Here is a 19,270-nt window from a genome sequence, read left to right on the forward strand (position 1 = left end):
TTTAGCTGCCGGCAATGGGAGGCATCTAATATAGTGTCAACAGAGTTTATAGGGAGGTTCTCTAAGTTTCTATATGCTTTCTGTTAATTACTTAATAAAATACAACTTTTTATAGTCATTTTTGCTCGATTTATCATTTTTATCTGTTATGGACCAGACAACCTGAGCAACGGTGGATACATTTTGCTAGTATATAAATAAATAGTACAAAAAAAAAAAAAGCAAACAAACCTTTTATTGCACTAAAGATAAGAATCATTTGCAGAGCCTTGCTCCTACAGGAATAAATACAGGTTTTCCAGCTCCAAAGCTCTGAATAGATACTGTTAGTGTTTTCAGATGTCTCTAGGTCATTAATCAGAAACAAGTCCTTCCACCGTATGGATCTGAGGGAAATCAGTTCTGCAACTCCATGCTTGACACCAGACAAAACCAGGACTGGTTCAGGCTCTTTGGGGTGAGCAAGGTGAGACAATGACTATTTTCAGATCAGGGGTGGGCAACTCCGCTCCTGGAGAGACACACACGTTTTCAAGAGTATAAAATGCATGACATAGAACTGCATACAGTGGAGGCAGTGCATGCAAATATGCCTCATGCATATTCATTGTGGCTATCCTGAAAACCAGACCCGTTTGTGGTACTCCAGGACCCAATTGGCTTAGCCCTATTATGGATCTTACAGTCACTTCACTTGCACCTAGGACAGATGACACATAGTTGCTTTCCTCCTTTGAAATCTGAGACTGCTGGGTGCTTCAGCGGCTGCAGTATTAAACTCAATAAGTTATTCAGCCTTATGTACAGCATATGTATGTACAGCAGCAATAGGAGAAACACATAAAACATTTTTAAAAAAGTGGTAGAAAACATCATTAGACCAAATAGTAAAACAAGGGCAAAAAAAAAAAAATTAAAACAGCATAAGCTCAAAAAAAGAACCAAACAAAAAAACAGTGCAAGGAAAATAAAGCAATACAAACCCTGGTCAAGGGAAGAGCACAGCCCTTTGCTCCCCTTTGAAAAATTTGCTGGAAAAGAATGCTTGGCAGGAGTGAAGCGGCCAGACAGGCAGATTTCAAACTCCAAGCAAGCCAACCCCGCCTTTGCATTATTTTTTTTATCCCCTTAGGTCAGGGCTGCCCAAACCTCTCCTGCTGACTCCGCCTCCCCCGCACCTGCACTGAATACGCACGAGCTAAATTTGCATGCCCGTGGGCTGCTTTGCCTCCTCCTCGGGAGCAGGGGGAGCTTTGCCGGGCTCGACTCCTCGCCGGGCCCTCCGTGGCCGCCCCTCTCGGGGCTGCGCCGGCTCCGGGTTGAAGCGAGCCGGAAGCCAATGAGCTCCGAGCCCACGTCACGGGGGCTGCCGAGGAAGCCGGAAGTGAGCCTGCGAGGCACAGACGGGGACACACGCGCGCGCACACACGGAGCACCCCCCCCCTCCACCCCCCAATGCAGAGAGCAGGCTGTGATTCGCTCTGCAGGGGAGCCGGCGAGCAAGGTAATGAGCAGATCGGGGGCGGGGGAGCAGCAGAGGGGAAGGAGAGGGGGGGGGGGGGGGTGTGCAGGGCTGCCCGGGTGCCCCCAACCCAGCTGTCTGCACTTGCATGGCCAAATACATGTAAAAGTGTCATGCCAAGAAATGAACCCGAATCAATGGCGCGTGGTTGCACGAGGAAGGGTTAAGGAACGTTATCTCAGCTCCTTAACACTCCCCATACACCCAAACAATAACACCCCGCCCCCCCCCCCCCCCGGGGGTTAACATTTCTTCTAGTTCAATGCTTGCCCTTACATGTCAATTTGTGGGGAGCCAGACTCGGGGCTTTCCCATTTTATGTCCGGGGGAAATCTGCTTGCTACATTTGGTCCTGGAAGCTTTTAGTGTCCTATTCACAATGGTTGTATGGTGGAATATATATTTTTTTTAATTAGAGATAGCTACCGTGTTTGTAAAACGTGTTGACTTTTAGTGTGTCAAATTAAAAATGTTCTTCCCTCTGAGCAGCTGCTTCTGGCTAAAATCTGATGTCCTGTAAATTCCCTGAGCGCAGATATTGTTCATGCCCTTTGTAGGGAAACATGAAGCAAAATGACACTCCATGCCTTACCAAAAAATTAATACAGCGCAGTGGGATATATATTTTTTTTTAATTTATTTATTTAATTTTATATACCGGCAACCGTTTGCACATCGTGCCGGTTTACAGATAACTTAAAACAAGGATATATATAGGCAAAGCCTTTACAAGGAACATTGTGTAACCTAGAACATAGTAACAGATCAATAACTAAATAAATAGGGGAGGGATATCCATCATAATGAATATGCATGAGAGAAAATGGATTGGAGACTGGGGGTATGCAAACTTATTTGATCCATATTGCTGATATCTTGAAAACCTGACTATCCATGGGGGTCCCCATGACCTGCACCCTTTCAGGTCGAAGTAGAAAGGCGAATTCAGTCGAATACTCCTTTCTGCTTGCACTTAAATGCGCATTGTCTGTGCACAAAACTTTCTGCAAGGATTTTTGTGCGCAGAAAATGTGCGTATCTAAATGGGAGTACTATGTAGTGCTCTTGCATGGAAATGAGGGCATTAACTCCCCGAAGCAGAGAGACTGCATCTGGCCTGTGTGCCTTTTTTAGCGCTGAAATCGTCAAAGTTTCCAGTGCTACTTAAAAAAAAAAAAAATGGCAAAAGTCAGGAACATTGGGTAAGTGCCTGCAGCTCCTGCCAGATACCCACTTCCAGATAATGGCATCCTCTTCCCCTTCCTGAGTTAAAATGTGTGTTCGGCCTGTGCTGAACGCACATTTTAATGTTTATGTGCATTTTTTGCATAGCATCTGTGTCTGGCGTGAATAAAAAAATTTAGGTTGAGCGTTAAAACCGTACGCTGAAATCAAGCACCCAATACTTTAATCCTCTGCTACCTGCATTGGCCTGTCTGACTTTCTCTGGAGGAAGGGAACTGGGGAGAAAAGTGGGTGGGGGTGCACGAAGGGCAGAAAACGAGTGCACTGGACAGACAGATTGGATTTTTGGGATATCTGCACACGTGGGTTGTATTCGCTGTATGGCTGATTGCCATCCTTTGACTTTGAGGCCGCTAGAAAAGTAACCACGATTTAGGTTGTTCACGAGCTCATCTGCTTGCGATACAGAGGTTCATGGGACTGGCAGGCAGGAAGTTAAGAAGGGAAAACAACTCTCCCCTTTGCATTTCAAGATGTGGCATAAATCCAGTTAAATCTTAGCCGGGGCAATGACTGCCCCGATCCATTTATCTGTTTAAAAAAAAGGCATCGTCCGCTGGTCTACAAAACTCGGCGGGTTCCCGGGATTTCAGGCTGCGACCCAGTGAGCAGTTTGAAGCAGGCAGGGCCTCTTCTCGCCCGGCATGGCAGGATGGTGTTGGTCTCATTCGGATTCTGTAGCCTGGTGGCAGCGTTTCCACCAGGCAGCACATGTGTTCGTCTGTCCTTGGAAATGCGGTGACCCTGGTGCGATAGGCTGAAGTCCACTTTGGTTATCTATTTCTTCACTGCTTCTCCCTGGTTTTGTCTCCCAGCACAAGAATTCTTTTCACGGTCCCGTTTGGCGGCTTCTGGGTAAGCATCTAAAAATCTGAAGCAGGTAAGCCTGGTGGTGCCCAGGACTTAGTGGCCCTGCTCAGCAGTGAGATTAATTTCTTATCTCGGTTCTGCCTCTTGCACCCACACGCAGCCTTTGTTTGCCGTCTTCCTGATGCCCGGCTTGCTGTGTCGTCGTCTTGATTGCTGGTGCTGACACCAGACTGACAGCACGGGAAACTGAAGTCCACCGTTTATCCAAAGAACCAGTGAAACTGTAGCAAAGCAAGCTTCCCCCCCCCCCCCCTTTTACTGCCCTTCCTCAACCCTGTTATAGAGGGACCCCTTCCCTCCCTCCCTTATATGGGTGAGAGGGTTATTCATGCCTATGCCACTTTTGGTCTCTCTGCTGAAACTGATGCTGGTTAATGCCAGATCATGTTGGTAATTTTAAGCGGCATTTTTAAATCTTTATTAATTCATATAGGGATTATACAGTGGCACAACATTACAACATGAAACATGGAAACATATTGTCATTAAATCCAAAAATCTAAGATTAGCAATGTATTATAATCAGTGCAAATATGACAAACCATTAAGAAACTCCATTGCATAATACACACCTGTATGCTTTGTATACTGAAAACCTTTAGATAACTCAACATCATGTTCAAAGACTTCCATACATCCATTCAGACAATTTAATCGCTATATCAGAATCCCGAGCAATATCTACTACTATTTCTCATATCTGTATCAAACAATTGTGGTGGTAAGGGTTATCACTAACACGGTGTGCATGGGATTCACCATTTCAAGGTGGATCCAGCCATCGGCAAAGATTTTTGAAGTAAAACAGGTAACAAATCATACGTAGCCATCCAAAGGATGTTATAATCCACATGCATTGTCCTGTTCAGGAAGAGCGTGTCCAGTCTCTCAAACTGCATCCAATCTGCAAGTCTTTGATACCACATCCATTTTATGGGACTCTGAGGATGGATCCAGTTGGACAGAATACATGCTTCTGCCAGCAGAACCAGGATGCGAATACATTTTATGTGAGGTTTAGAAGCATCCGGAAACCATTTAAAAGAAGCCAGTAATAAACCACCTTTTCGTGGAGAATTTTTGTGACGTACAACATTTTTAATCAAGTTTAGCGCAGCCTCCCAGGACAGGAACAATGATGGAGAAAGGACAAAGTTTTATGTACCTAAATACCTCCATGAATGTGACATGGAACACAAACATCTGACTCCAAAATTTTCATTTTGTATGCTTTAGTCGTATCTATGTAAGTCGTATGCAACAGCTTGAATCTTAATTCTTGAAGCTTAGATTCAACAGATGTTTTAAATGCTATTTCAAAACAATCAATTTCTTCTCTGTAATAGTTATACCTAAATCTGTGGTCCAGGTTTGTGGCTACAGAAGAAAACCTATGTGAAACCTCAACCTGGAAGCACAGATTAAACCAAAAAGACAAAGTATTATTGCATTTTTTAAATTTGTTTGAAAGTTACCACAGACAAATCTTGTGCAAGCAACTTGGGCACGAGTGATTGCACGTTAGACAAATAGTGCCTGGCTTGTAAATATACATTAAACTGAGGTGCTGTTAATTCATGGTGAGAACAGAGTTGTTCAAAAGAGAGAACACTACCCTGTTTTGGTTTTTTTTTGGTTTTTTTTGCAGTAAACATTTTCAATGTTAACCAGGCCGCCTTCTTTCCGTATTTTGAAGATTGGGTTTTGTGTGCCTGGGGGGACGTTAGGAATCCCCGGTCTGTAGCGTAGGGATTATCCCCTCTCCGTTTGCACATGGGTCTCCACACCAGGATCACAGGTCTTGTTAAAATGTCCCTTCTAACCGTAAGTGGAAGTATCTTAGCAGTACCGTAGTATGCAATACATTTACAGCTATCCAGGGAGAAGCAATGCCATTAATTACGTGCGGGACCTCGGATTTATATTGTTGCTTGCACCGTTCCCAGCCGTATCTCATCTGACATGCAACATTCTAAAAACGGAAGTGGGGAAGTTTCAGCTCCCCCGAATTTAATAAAATGTATAACCAACGAGCGCAGAGGAGAGCAGCATCTTTGGCTTCTTCACCAGATAGGAAGCATCTGAAGTTGGTATAACAACTTAGGTCAAAGAAACATTTTAAAGAATGCACACCAGCCTAACGGGGAAATGGGCAGATCTTTCTTAACCCGCAACTGTGTTCTTCAACGAATTGAATTTGCTTGATAATAGTGAGATCAAAAAGGCCTGGATAAGTCTGTAGGTATCTACACATCTAGGTATTTGAAGTGACCTTGTACCCAAGCTGGAGGGAACACTCCCTGCCAATTATATTTTGAAGAATCCAAAATAGGCATTGCTTCCGATTTGGTAAAATTGATTTTTAGTCCAGCAAATGTGCCAAATTGTTTGATTAAATATAGACACTTGTCAAGAGAACTTGTGGGTTTCGGAGAAATAAAAGCATGTCGTCTGCAAACAATTGGATCTTATATTCTCTTGTTCCCAAAATAAAGCCCTGTATCTCCAGAGTCATTCTTATTTTGTGAATAAGTGCTTCCTGAGGGAAAGCTATATGGGATTTAGCCTTCTTAAATAGATTCAGTATCTTCTTTCTTTTTATTGGGGAGTGAATATCATCTACGTTACGAGATACAATCCTCAAATCAGCCATCTCAGAATATAGTCGTATATGATCAACACCAAAATAAACCATATGAAAAAAAAAAAGCTGAGATGTCGCCCAGCCTCGACATCCCATCTCCTCCAACAATGACATGTAATATATTTCAGTCTTCCTTATCCACCGTCTGTAAATCAAATTATAAAAACATATTATCAAACAATCATGCATGCATCCATACATATGTGAAAAGCACTCATTCTGTCAGCTTTCATCAATACTTGTCTGCATAACACACCACTCTGTGCATTTTCTGAGAGCAAATCATACGCCATCAACAGTCACACAACACATAGAACCAAAACAACATAGAACACACACTTCAGGAATTATTAATGCTCCAAGGGACTGTATCCTCCCCATTCTTCAGTTTTCTTCTCTTTGGAAGATACACCCACCAGGCCCAATTATAAAACAGCTAATTAGACTTCTATACCACCAATTAAAAATGAGCTGACATAAACAAGTTGTCATAAAGATTGTAAAAAAAAAACAAAAAAACACTCTGTATGTGAAGGACCGAATCAAGGAATGACTTGAACTAGAAATGAAAAAAGAGAAAAAGAAAGTGCTGAAAGTCCGTTCCCATTACAAAACCACCTTACAATGAGACGTCACAGATGAATGAGAGCCAAAAAGCTCTTTTTGGAGCGAGTCAGTTCCAGAGTCTGTGCTTCTTTGTATACAATGTAAGGATCTCACTAACAAAATAATCTTTTATTTAATCCTTAGAAAGCAAAATAATGAATGGTCCTGTGAAAGTAATCAACAGTGTGAGTCCAGACTGATAAATACTCCATGAGCAATAATACATTTGCCCAGTGAAATGATCTCTGGAATTTATCCCTTAACAATTGACTTGAGCTACACAACAGAGATTGAATGAGTTAGAAGAGATAGTTACTCATATGTATCAAAGAAATGAGGAGGTTCCTTTAAGTGGTCCTAGAATAGTTACTGCATCACATCGTAGATAAAAAGAAAATGGCTGCCTTGAAAAGATCACTTGAGCCATATAGAAAAAATAATTGCAGAGAGATAAAAGTCAATAGTCACAACGAGACAGGGAAATGAAGCTCCACCTTGTCTCCTTCATTGTTTAGTAGAAAGCTGAAGACACTCTGGGGAAATAGCGACTGAAATTGAGTTTGCTGGAACATTTAGTGTCTCAAGAAGTTTAGTTGCTTCTTCTTTTGTCATCACCACAGTGGCAGTACTGTTCTGGAACAGTTTTTAAGTTTTGCCAGATACTGCAATGAAAACTTGATATCGTTACGAAATAATTCCATACAAATGGGTGAAAAGAGTCTTTGGTTTTCTGATACCTTGGCTGAATAAGCGTTAAAACAGTAAAATTTGGGAGCCATCATATTGCAAGGTGCTAAGAATTCTAACCACTACTGGTCTTAATTTAGAATTATTTTGAACTACTATAGGCCCCTTTTCAAGGGGCCAGCCAAGAATCTCTGGTAGCCATACTTGAACAAGTTGGATTAAATTTGTATCTTTCACTTTCTACAGAATTCCATTCAGTCACAGGGCATTTCTTCTTCCCCGATTTTCTTGGTCTTCAAGTAATATTATCAAAGTGGATTACATTCAGGTACTATAGATATTTCCCCCACTGGGCTTTCAATCTAAGTTTTGTACCTGAGGCAACGGGAGGGTAACGTGACTTGCCCAAGGTCACAAGGAGCAACAGTGGGACTTGAACCCTGGTTCTAACCACTAGGCGGCTACTCCACTCTTAAATTCTGATATCTCTGTTTCCAACTGATCAGATGTCATTTCTTGCATTATTAATGGATTCTCAATGACGACAACCTGAAGTTTATGAATTTGCAAACTGTCCTTGAGTTCATCAGTTGATGACAGTAGTTTGTTTAATTTGTCTTTATTGCTGAGGATTTGTTTTCAAATCCTGCGTTATAGTCTCATATTCCAATGCCATCTTTGAGTCTCTAATTTTGCTCTTATCTTTTGTCATTCTTTGCGGTTTTTGTGGATATACCAGTTAAATATATCTTAGTTTCGGTATGAGCCTTCTGCAAATAAGTTGTGAGTAGTTTGCTCCTAATTTATGGCATAGGAAACCGTTTGTACAAATGAAATAGTTATGACTGGCTGGAGCTCCTGTGTCCCGTGATTTCTCAGCAACGTGGCATCACTGGAAGAAACAGTACTATTTTTTAGCAATTATAAATGGTTCTCTCTATGTATGGGGGTGCTCAGATTCCTGGATGGCTGAAATGTATTGCTCTGAATGCATGTTCACATGTTCTTTTTTGACTGCTAGACTAGTCCATTACACTTGGCATTTCCCTGTTCCTCAGCTGCTGGAGACAGAGGGTGCACCCCCTTCAAGACTTCACTCTTTGAGAGCGTGATCGTAGGCCTTAATCTGCAGATGCTGGAGACAGAGACTACTGGTAAGTGTGGACAGGCTGCAGAAGCTCCCAGCGTCGGGGTATGGCCCTGATCTGATCTGAGCCTGTTTAGCTCCTGGGGCAGCTACCCTTTGGGGTAACTTCCCCCAGTGTAGACGCCTCCCATCTGTATCTTCCCCTGGTCATAGGCTCCTAGGTAAGGATTCCTATTCCTTAGGGTCTGAAGATGACCCTAGGAAGATCCTCACTCCCTAGAGCAGCCTTTCTCAACCAGGGTTCCACAAGAGAGCACAATTAAAACTAAACGAACATCATTTTTTTGAATTTTGCTTGCCATCCTGCCATTCACAGGAATGCAGTTAACATTTTGTTGCAGTTTTCAACTTCTTACATATGTGAGCAAACTTTTTTTTGCTTAATAAGCATCAAGGGTAAGGACAGAAATCATCTCATTTCAGGTGTACATGAAATCTGTGTGTGCTTATCTGACGTTCGACACAATTAGGTATTTGTGCAGCAGCAAACAAGCACAGGTTTCACATTAAAGAAGTCAATTTCATGCTTTATTTTTAGTTTCAAAAATAACAAGTTTTATGCACATGTCATCTCTTTTATATGTAGATACGTTTTTTAAATGTATGGAGGGGAAACAAAACAAAAGAGGCTAATTTGTTGGCCAAAATAAAAAGAATAAAATAAAAAGAGGCCAATTTGTTGGCCAAAATAAACAGATCCACAGAAAACTATCATTCTTTATTCAAAAGAGCCATGAGCTATAGATATAATAATTTTTTATGCAGGGTGTTCCCCGAAACCTGAAAATTATTTCAAGGGTTCCTCCACGGTAAAATGGTTAGGGAGTAGAGGGTCTTAGAGTATCTGGGCCCTTTGGGGGAGGAAAAATGCTTTTTCTTTGTTAATTCAGTTGCCTTGAGGTCTCTCTCTTCCCCCAGTCTGTGACTCTTTCTCCTTCTTCTTTTTTTTGCTTTTCTCTGCTTGAGGAGCAATAAAGGTAAAAAGAAACCCCCCAAAAATTGAAGGCAGGAAGGACGTTTTCAACAGATGGGGAGCCGGGGCAGGCACTGCAGTAGAGGAGCCGTGGCCTGTGAGCCTCATTCCCAGTGGTGGGAACAGGTGGGGGAGCGAAGGCCTAGAGCATGGTGAAGACTTGGGCCAGGGAAGTCATGGGAACGTGGCCGTAGGTGCTTCTCGTACGGGAGCAGGAAACTCCCTACGGTAGCAGGCTCAATTTGTCCAGTCTGCGATGCGGAGGCAGGCTGGGCCTTTCCTGAAAGACCCAGGGAAGATCCCCCTAGCCACCAGGGAAATACAGCAGAAAATGGCTGGAGCAGCAGCAGAACTGCTCCCAGGGGGAGGATGAGCAGCTGCCCTCGGGGCAACCGGAGCTGCTGCCTTCCCCACCGGAAGAAGACTCGGGGGGGAGGAGGGGAAAGCAGCAGGATGGCCCTACAACTGAACCTCAGGCCAGATCCAGTTAGGGACCCTACTGGAGCTTGCCTCAAGGGGTTTTCACCCGACTTTGATTTAATCATCCACTTGGCATTCTGTGCCACGCAGAAGCCTGGCTCAGCCTCGGGATCGAAAGGGAGCAAAGCAAGGGGGACTCCAAGTGGGCACAGGATATCCCGAGACCTAGGCCCTTCAGAATCATCACCCCCAATGCCGGACTCTGGTGAAGAGAGTTGGTTGTGTTTTGGATTCAGAACCAAGTGGACCCCTATCCTCACAAGAGAGAGAGTGATTAGAAAGGAGCTCTCAGCCCTTATTGTGGGTGTGCAGGAAGCGCTAACAATTTCAAACACCAAAGCAGATCCCTCAGAAGGGGACCCCATACTGCAAGGGATGAGAAAGTACTCAAGGGCTTTTCCCCCCTACATATGATGCCTTAAAACAAACTGTGCTGGCAGAAAAGACTTCCCCACTGGAAGGTCCCAAAGGAGGCAGGGAGTTATACCCTTCCCTGCAGAGGAAGAGGAGAGCCTGTTGAGGATCCTAAAGGTGGACGCGTCAGTTTCGGCAATAGCTCGCAGGACTACCATCCCTGTGGAGGGTGGCAGAGCCTTAAAGAATCTGCAAGGTAGGAAAATAGAAGCTGTGCTAAAGCAAGCCTTCTCCACAGGAACTATGCTGACCCAGACTTCAATTTGCAGTGCCCTCGTGGCACGGGCAGCCCTGCTATGGTTCCAAAGCCAGGAAGCTGCATCCAGCGGATACACTGTATGACTTGGTGAGACTATTTGTGCGACCAGTGGCCTCTGAGGTGTTGACAGGAGGCTTCTCAGGCTACGCAGTTGAGCGACAGACTCAACATCCAAAGTATGCCTGTACAAGGTCCCCTTTGGCCACGCCCCCATCCTTTGGGGTGGGGTCTACTCTGGAGTAGAACTAGAGAAGTTAATGAAGAAGTTGGAGGAATCAAAACCCCCAAAGATTTCCAGAAGACAGAAACCGGCCAGGCACTCAAGGGCTTAGACACCTATACTTTAGGTATCAGTGTAAAACCAGAGCGGCAGGATTAAGGGTGGCTCAGGGATGAGAGTTAGATCCCAGCTCTTTTTGGGAGCCCAGAGACCAAGAACAGACTCACCCGCAGCCACAGGGAGCAGTTGTGACCCCAGTAATGATATCCAGTGGGCAGATGACTGTCAAGGTATGATGCAGAGTGGGTCCAGATTACATCAGACCAGAGGGTCCTGGAAACAATTTCAAGGGATCCAGCTCTTGGAAAAACTGGTCTGGCTAGTAAATAACACAACGAGCAATTTGGAGCCCTCACAAACCCTAGAGTTTGTAGGAGCTCTGCCCAACAAAAGGAGAAGGTCAGCTCTTCCTTCCCCCCAAAAGGATGACTAAGCTGATGGAACAAATCAAATGGCTTTGCTCGCTAAACCCTCCAAAGCTACTGGATTATCTACAGTTGCTGGGACTTATCATAGGAGCCAAAAACTTAGTTATGTGGGCAAGAATATATATGTGATCATTACAACAGGTGCTACTAGCTCACTGGTCCCCAGCTTCCTGTGATGATGAATGTCACCTACGAGTTCACCGAGAGGTGGCAGAGAGTTCGGATTGGTGGACAATCCCAGGCAAGCTCACAAACGGGTGAACCTGGGACCACCAGACTGGGTCATGCTATTCACTTTGGCCAATCAGCAGGCTGGAACTAAAGGTATTGCAGGCCTTCCAGCTGCTGTTAAGAGGAAAGACGGACACAATACTATCAGACAGGTCCATGGCAGTGGCATGTGTGAACAAACAGGAAGGAACCTGCTGCCCCAGGCTGGTGGAAAAAGCAAGCGGGAAACTCAGTTGAGCAGAAAGAAACCTCTCCCAATTATCAGTAGTGCATGTCGTAGGAAGGGAATATGTGTAAGTGGATTTTCTCAGCAGGAGCAAGCTGGACCCTGGGGAGTGGGAACTCAGCCAGGAAGCACTCCACGTGATAGGGGGTTGCTGGGGATGCCCGGCGTTGGGCTTTATGGCACCCCCGAGTCAAGACCAAAACAAATTTGTTTCTTCACTCGCCTCCAGGAGATAGGCTCCAGGGGCATAGACGCTCTGATCCTCCCCTGACCCAAGGGGCAGACTTGTATATGTATTCCCACCTTGGCCGCTGATAGGCGGGTTCCTAAAAGGGTGGAAAAGCACTCCTCCAATGTGATATCGATAGCTTCAGACTGGCCGAGAACGCCTTGGTGTACAGACCTAATCAGGTTTCTGGTGGAATTGGATGGGTTCTGACCTGGTCTAACAGGAATCAATGAAAGAACATTATCAGGTAAGAGTACACCTCACCTCCTTTTCTTCCTGCTAGACCAATCTTTACGTATGGGAGGTACTTAAGCTGCTGCTTACTGAGCAGGGAGGAAGACAGTGTAAGCAAGTTTAGGGGTGCGGGGACCTGTCTGCTACAGGACACTTCCAATTGCGCTCCCACCTTACTTCATGATCCTAAGACAGAAAAAGACAATGTGTATTCTCCTCAGAAGCAGACTTTTTTATTTATCAGATTTGGCAGGGTATAGCATTTAGAAAATAACAATTCTTGTCTCTAACATTCTGGACAGTAAGAAAGTTTTGTACCATGGATGGTTTCACATGTGCCATAAACCTTAGCCTGCTTAATATATTAATACTAATGGCTAACTTACCCCTGGTCCCAGCTTCAGGTGATTTCCCCTGTTTACCTCTGAAGCAGGCTCCGGCTGGAGTGTTTGGGCAGGCGAGGAGACTTGACTCTGGGACGGGTTCTGGCAGAGCTACCGGCTGTCTGGGCTTGATTCTGGGTCCCTTCCTATACTGACAGAGCTGTCGGGCTGCTCTTGGCTTCCCATCCCCTCAGACTGCTCACCACTATCTCTCGTCAGGGCGTCTCCTCTCTCCAGTCTCCTGGCCACACCTAGACTTCTCCCTCCTCAATGGCCCGGGGGGTGTGTTGCTTTGGCTCGCTCTTGGGGTCTCTCTCGGGGTTCGCTCGCCCCCAGGGGGTCCTTCGCTCCACTTCTTATTTTACCCCCCCCCAGTCTTATACTTTCCAGCTAATAAATATGCATAAGCTCGTGCATAATCATGTGGTGGGTGGAGGGTTTTTGCCACATTGCATGTCTTTTCCCCCCCTTCCCGGACTTCGCGGGGGAGTCCTGCCACATTGCAGGTCTTTTTCCCCCTCCCCATTTCTTCGGAGGGAGAACTGCCACTTCTATATTCCAGGCTGTGTGCCAGAGTGTTTTTCTCCGACTGCTCTCCCCATTTCTTCCAAGGGTGGAGGACTTTCTGACCTCTGGACTTGTTGGCCGATCCATGACTCCTGCTTAGGGGCTTAGCTAATTCATTGTCTTTTTGTCTTCTTTTTTTAAATTTAAGCACGCACTTACAAACAGGCAGATCTAGATAATGTATCCTTCAGTGTAATGTTCTCATCAGGGCAAGGTCTCTTGTTTCTCTACTGAGGCAGTGCTTTTGGGGCCTTGTCAGTCTTGTCTGCATACATCTTTGGCTATTATGATTCATATTTGCTGCTCTCAGGGGTAAAACATGAGATATCTCCCTACAAGCCGAGTTTGCCATTATGCAGTAACTACAGCAAGCTGTACAGCCATGACCTTGTGCTGTGTTTTTTTTCTGAATAGGGTCAACCATGTTTTTATTTTATTTATTTATTTTTTGTGAAGCTCGAGAAGTCTTTATTAATTCATTATAGCTCTAGTGGCATTTAAATTATCATAAATGAGTATTTCCAGTCTTCTTTGAGAAAGCGAAAAGGCTGAATTTTAATATATATTTTTTTGTTTAGAAAAATAATTGTGAGGGGGGGATGTCACATGATGCAGCAGTGCATGTGAGAGGCTCTTGCTGAGACTTATAGTTAACCTTTATTTCACCCCTGCGATTCACTGTAAAGCAATGCTTAAAGAGTGCCTGAATCCAAAGGGCCGGTACACAACAATGGACAAGATACTGATGTCCATGAAGTAGGAAAGAGACCTTGGAGCTATTTATATCTGGTGATTTTGAGGTAGGGAAACAATGTGACCTTGGTCTGACCCAGTTATGGCATATTCTAAAAAATATCAGTGGGTGGCTGCCTGTTGCAGTATTATTCCGAGGGGGCCTGGATTACAACAGGCCAGTGGGTCCTAGAATCGTATGAATGGGGTATACCTCAGAATGTGTGTAGCCAGTCCCAAAAGCCTTCATGAATTCCCCTTGCACTTCTCAACTCAAGAGAGAAGCAATTAAAGGAATACTGTTATAGCTACGGTCTCCCACCAGAGCATACTGCGGCTCTGTGTATTAGGTGGGCATTTTCATTCCCAGGCATGACCCCTTGGGCTAGCGACAGCCCCCAGGGAACCACCCAAGGTCATGGTGGTAGTGGTGGCGGAACTGTGCAAACAAGGCATAATGGCGTATCTTTATTTGGATGATTGGCTTATAAGAGCCATATCTACCCAGGAGAGCCGCCTAGCCTCAGAAACAGTAGTCCACCTCCTGCAGAAGTTAGGCTGGGTAATAAATTATGCAAAGAGCAACTTAAGAGCCATCCCAGATCCTTGAATTTTTAGGTGCCCGGTTTAATACAGAGGGTTGAATTCCTTTATTGCCTAACAAGGTCGCCAGACTAATCAATCAGGTGCTATCCTTCCATGCCCAGAAGTCACCCCCAGAGTATGGGGCTATCTCCAATTGTTGGGGCTCGTGTCATTATCGCTGGACATGTCACATGTGACTGTTGCAGCAGTCCATACCGTGGTGCTGGTCCCCCTGCTTTCGGGATTCCCAGCTTCGGCTCCAGATATTCAGTGGCAAGAAAGCGCCTTAGGTGGAGGTTACAGAAAAGAGGAACGCTGGAGGCTCCAAGCTGGACCTTGGTTACTGTGGATGCCAGCTTATGTTATGGGGGCGGGGAGCACATTGGCAGAGCCAATTAACCCAGGGACGTTGGTTCAGGGAAGAACGTCATGGTCAATAAACAAGACTAGATGCAGCCATCAGACTTGCTGTACAGCACTACCTCCCATTGGTAAGAGGAAAGGCAATCTGAGTTTTGTCAGACAATGCCACAGTTCGTAGGTAAATAAGCAGAGAGGCACCTGGAGCCTCACGTTGTCTCAGAAAATGGCCCAGTTGTTCAAACAGGTGGAGTTTTGGCATCCCTACATAGTGGGGAAGGAGAATCTCCAAGCTGAAACGGACTGGACACGGGAGAATGGGAACCGAGCCTGGAAGTTGCCTAGGAGCAGACCTAATGGCGGACCCTGCAATTTATTATCATATTTAGTTTAGGGGGATTTTTACTTTTGGTCACAGTCCTTTGGCAGAAGGCTACTGGCAGCTGGCTAGGACCACCCCTCCCTCATAGCCCGGAGTGAGGTCTAAAAGAGGTGGGTGCCCTCTGTCTCCGTCAGGGGAGGAGAGGAGAAATCTCACACTTAAGGTCTGGTCTGGCAAGAATCAAAGAGAGAAAATTATCAGGTGAGAGTAAATTTCCCCCTTTCCCTGAAGCATAGCATTGAGTCAGCCGTGGTTGCATTATTCAACAAAATTAAGTGAAAGTCAGATAGGAGTGGGGATGTGCCAGTTATTTTTTGTTATCGCCGTAACTGCAGCTTTCGATTCAGGTGATCATGCCCTAGTGACTCAATGCCTCATTGAACGTGAGATTGATGGAATTTGGCTTGGCTCATATCTTTTCTAACCGACCTGCTTTTTCCCCAAATTATTGTGTGTAAGGGGGTGGGGGGAGGTGGGGATGAAACCCCCAAGCCATGAGTTTTGCAGTGTGGACTTCCACAGGGGTGGACTTCAGCACCCCCTTATTTATTTGTTCTCAGCCCTAGCGACTGCTTTGATTCAAAGTTTAGGATCTGCTCCTTTCTCCTTTGCGGCTGATATCCGAGCAGTGGCCTGTATTGATCATAATTTGTGTTCAGCAAGTTCAAGAATTCAATTTATGATTGGATCAAATTGCTGCTTGGCTGGCAGACCATAAATTGAAAGTCGGTCTCTCAAAATCTGCGGCTCTTTGGACCAGTCGATGTAATAACACTTTAAATGTCATTCCGCAGATGGCTGATACACCTGTCCTTTGGGAGTTAAACTGGATCCGGCACTATTTACGGCTAATTGGATTTCTTATGTACTTAAAACATCTTTTTTTTCTTTCTTCATCACATCCGTCAGTTAAAACTTTTTTTTCTTTTTAAATGAGTTTGATCAAAAAGCTTTAGTACACGCATTAGTGATTTCTAGGCTGGATTACTGATATGTTTTATGTTTGGGTCTTTTTTTTTATAGTCATTATAAAATGACTACAGATTTTACAGATTGTGGCAGCCAAGTTGATTTTTTTTTGACCTGAAACGTTACAATCGTGTGACTCTGCACTTAAAGTACACTGGCTTCCGGTCCTATGTAGGATTAAATTCAAGATACTATGTTTAACTTTCAGATTTCTGAACACTCATCCCTTCAAGGACGCTCTGCTCTTCTTGGCTAGGTTTTCTTAGGACACCTCTTCCAGCTGAGATCTACGGAGAGCCAAGCAGATTATCCTTCTTTTCTCATGAAGCATCTCTTTTAAAAAAAAAAAAAAAGAAAAGCTGGACTGGTCGTACACATTTCTGGCAGAAAGGCATGACGACACAGAAAATCAGAACTGCCAAAATAAACATTCACACAGCGGGCTTACCAGACAAAGTGGAAGGGCTGAATACAGTGAAGTTTTATCAGACTGTCTTCCAAAGAGATTAAATATATAGGCCTAATTTCTAATAATAATAAATGAGCCAGGTCTGTTGTTGTTAGACTGCATAATTTTGGCGACAAATTAAAACAGAGGTTTGCCCTATCGCCAGGGTGCGCTGTTAGCTTAAAGGCAGGGGTGGCTCATCGCCTTGGAGTTTTATAGCACGTGTGCTCGACACCTGTAATGTTGCACTGGCTCTTTGTGATGGCTTTCGGAGGCTAGCTACAATGATCAGGTTTGGTTTTCTGGATGAGACTTTTCTTGCAGTATCTGAGGCTTTGGCAGTGGCGGCACCATTTTTTTTCCTTCCTCCGTGCTGCATCGCATTGAATCGTGACAGACAGATCCCTGGAAGAAACATGTTTGAGTTTGTGTTTTAGTTATTTTTTTTTTTTAACTTGGTTGGTACTATGTTCTTTGACCTATTTATGCAGATGGGCTTCAGGTCAACTTTCTACAGATAGAACTGCTGCCATCTAAATCTGTTACCAAGAGAAGCACTGATTTGTTTTGTTTTTCGGGTGTCACAGCGCTCTATGCCGGATGGGTTTGCTAACACTTCATACGTTTAATGATATTCAGTATTGTGGTTGTTTTCTGCTCCAGGGATTTCTGTAGATAGTAATCGGCTAATCTTGTCACGAGTTGTACGGCAGACGTTTTCACGTATTCTCTTGGGTCCTGAGAATTCTCCCATTGGAAGATGTTGGTACTACAGTTTTGTTTTATGTTGAGTGCGATTGTGTGTGAAAAGGTTTTGGCCTATATATATTTTTTAAGCTTTTCATGAAGTTTAGTGGGGCATGGTAGTGCCTAGCAAGATTTTTATAATTCACCCTTTGCCTTCATGCCTTGTTCTGTTTTGAGATTATATGGAAAAATGTGGTAGTTTTAAGTGTTAAAAAAAAAAAAATATATATATACAAATGATTCTTTATTCACCGGGTTTTCTGTCAACATGTGCTCAACCTCAGTTGCAATACGTTTTGTAATATGTCTTGTATTTTTTTTTTTATTATTGCAAAATGACCTCGGGCTTTCAGATAAAAAGTAATCTCGCATAAATGTTAGAAGTGTGTCCTCCCTATTATAAAAACAAACAAAAAAAAGTTTCTTAAAGAGAGCTGGTATTGCTGTGCTTCTAGAATCTCCTTTGTGAGAATGAGCATCAGAGGTTGGGTGGGACAAGTTTTCTATTCTATCTCCAGAAGTAGAGGGGTATGCATGCTATTTCACTAAGCTCTGCCTGCGGTGTCCTAGAAGGTCGATGCCTTGTTCTGGCCTGTGCTCCTTTTATTAGCCTGTTTTCTGAATGGAAAGGAGGCTTTATGAGATTGCTAGGTCTGGGTGTGTCCCTGGTGACGTGCGTCATTAGGGGCGCACCCAGATTTTCAGGACAGGGAGGTGGCGGAGAGGGGGGGGTGGCATGAGAGAACTCTGACAGAGGTGTTTTGTTTCGGATCCGTGCATATCCATGGGCTGCAGACTTGCACGCACACGTGTCTTGAAAAATTAAGCTGCTTTAGTTCCGAGTGGAATTCCTTGTCGCAGCTAAGTTTGTTTTTGCAAATATATATGGTCCAAATATGGGGCACACCTTTTATAATAGTTTAGGGAAATTTATGGATGACCTTTTCCATGATACTCTTTTATTGGTTGAAGGAGATGGGAACACTTGTCTTGATCCCAGTAGAGACTGATCCTAAGGCAAGGTTTTCCAAACTAGGGGTCGGGACCCTAAATTGGGTTATAAGACCTCCAGCTGGGGGGGTCACAGGTGCCTCAAAGGGCAGTGCTTTACAAACGCTGCCAGCGGCAGTCCTGGTGGAAGTCAGCTTGGGGCCTGTGAGCCGGCATGCACTCACAGGCCCTGCGGTGGTCCCGCCCTCGCATGCGTTTACGTGGTCACAGGAAGCCTGCGCGAGGAGGGATTGGGGGCTGCTTCCAGGGCCGTGAGTTTGCCCTGGCCCGTAGAAGCTGGACTGACGTTCATTACTAATTCTGCTGCCACTTGCAGATTCAGGTTTTGGACCAATCGTGAGAGGAAGGGTGAGCTGAGTGTGCATGGGCCGGTGGAGACTGCCACTGCCTCTCTCTCCTCACCCACCACTGATGCTGCCCATGTCCTTAACCTGCTGTCTCGGCCCGCCAGTTGTCATCCACCTTTGGCCCGGGTCCCAAAAGAAAACATTGCTGCTGACCTTGGCCAAAGGGATATTTGGAGAAGGCGTTGTTTGAAGTGAGGTATCAGATGCAGGAAGGGTTTGAGGGCTGGATCAGTGGAAGAGGGATTGGATGTGGAAGGTGAGGAA

At 44.7% G+C, this 19,270-nt stretch overlaps 2 long non-coding RNA genes across 2 annotated transcripts in view; one reads left to right on the forward strand and one right to left on the reverse strand.

The window, feature by feature from the left end:
* Window positions 1-217: 217 nt before the first annotated feature.
* LOC115086738 lies at window positions 218-1,063 on the reverse strand. The gene is made up of 2 exons (XR_003855325.1): window positions 984-1,063; window positions 218-511 (listed from the first exon to the last, which is right to left on the reverse strand). It is a non-coding gene; the product is annotated as an uncharacterized LOC115086738 (long non-coding RNA).
* Window positions 1,064-1,302: 239 nt separating this feature from the next.
* Window positions 1,303-19,270, forward strand: part of LOC115086735 — a 106,536-nt gene continuing 88,568 nt past the window's right edge. Inside the window, exon 1 of the long non-coding RNA XR_003855322.1 lies at window positions 1,303-1,504. This is a non-coding gene — a long non-coding RNA (uncharacterized LOC115086735). The remainder of the gene's footprint in view (window positions 1,505-19,270) is intronic.

This window comes from Rhinatrema bivittatum, chromosome 3 (genome assembly GCF_901001135.1).
Source record: "Rhinatrema bivittatum chromosome 3, aRhiBiv1.1, whole genome shotgun sequence".
NCBI lineage: Eukaryota > Metazoa > Chordata > Amphibia > Gymnophiona > Rhinatrematidae > Rhinatrema > Rhinatrema bivittatum.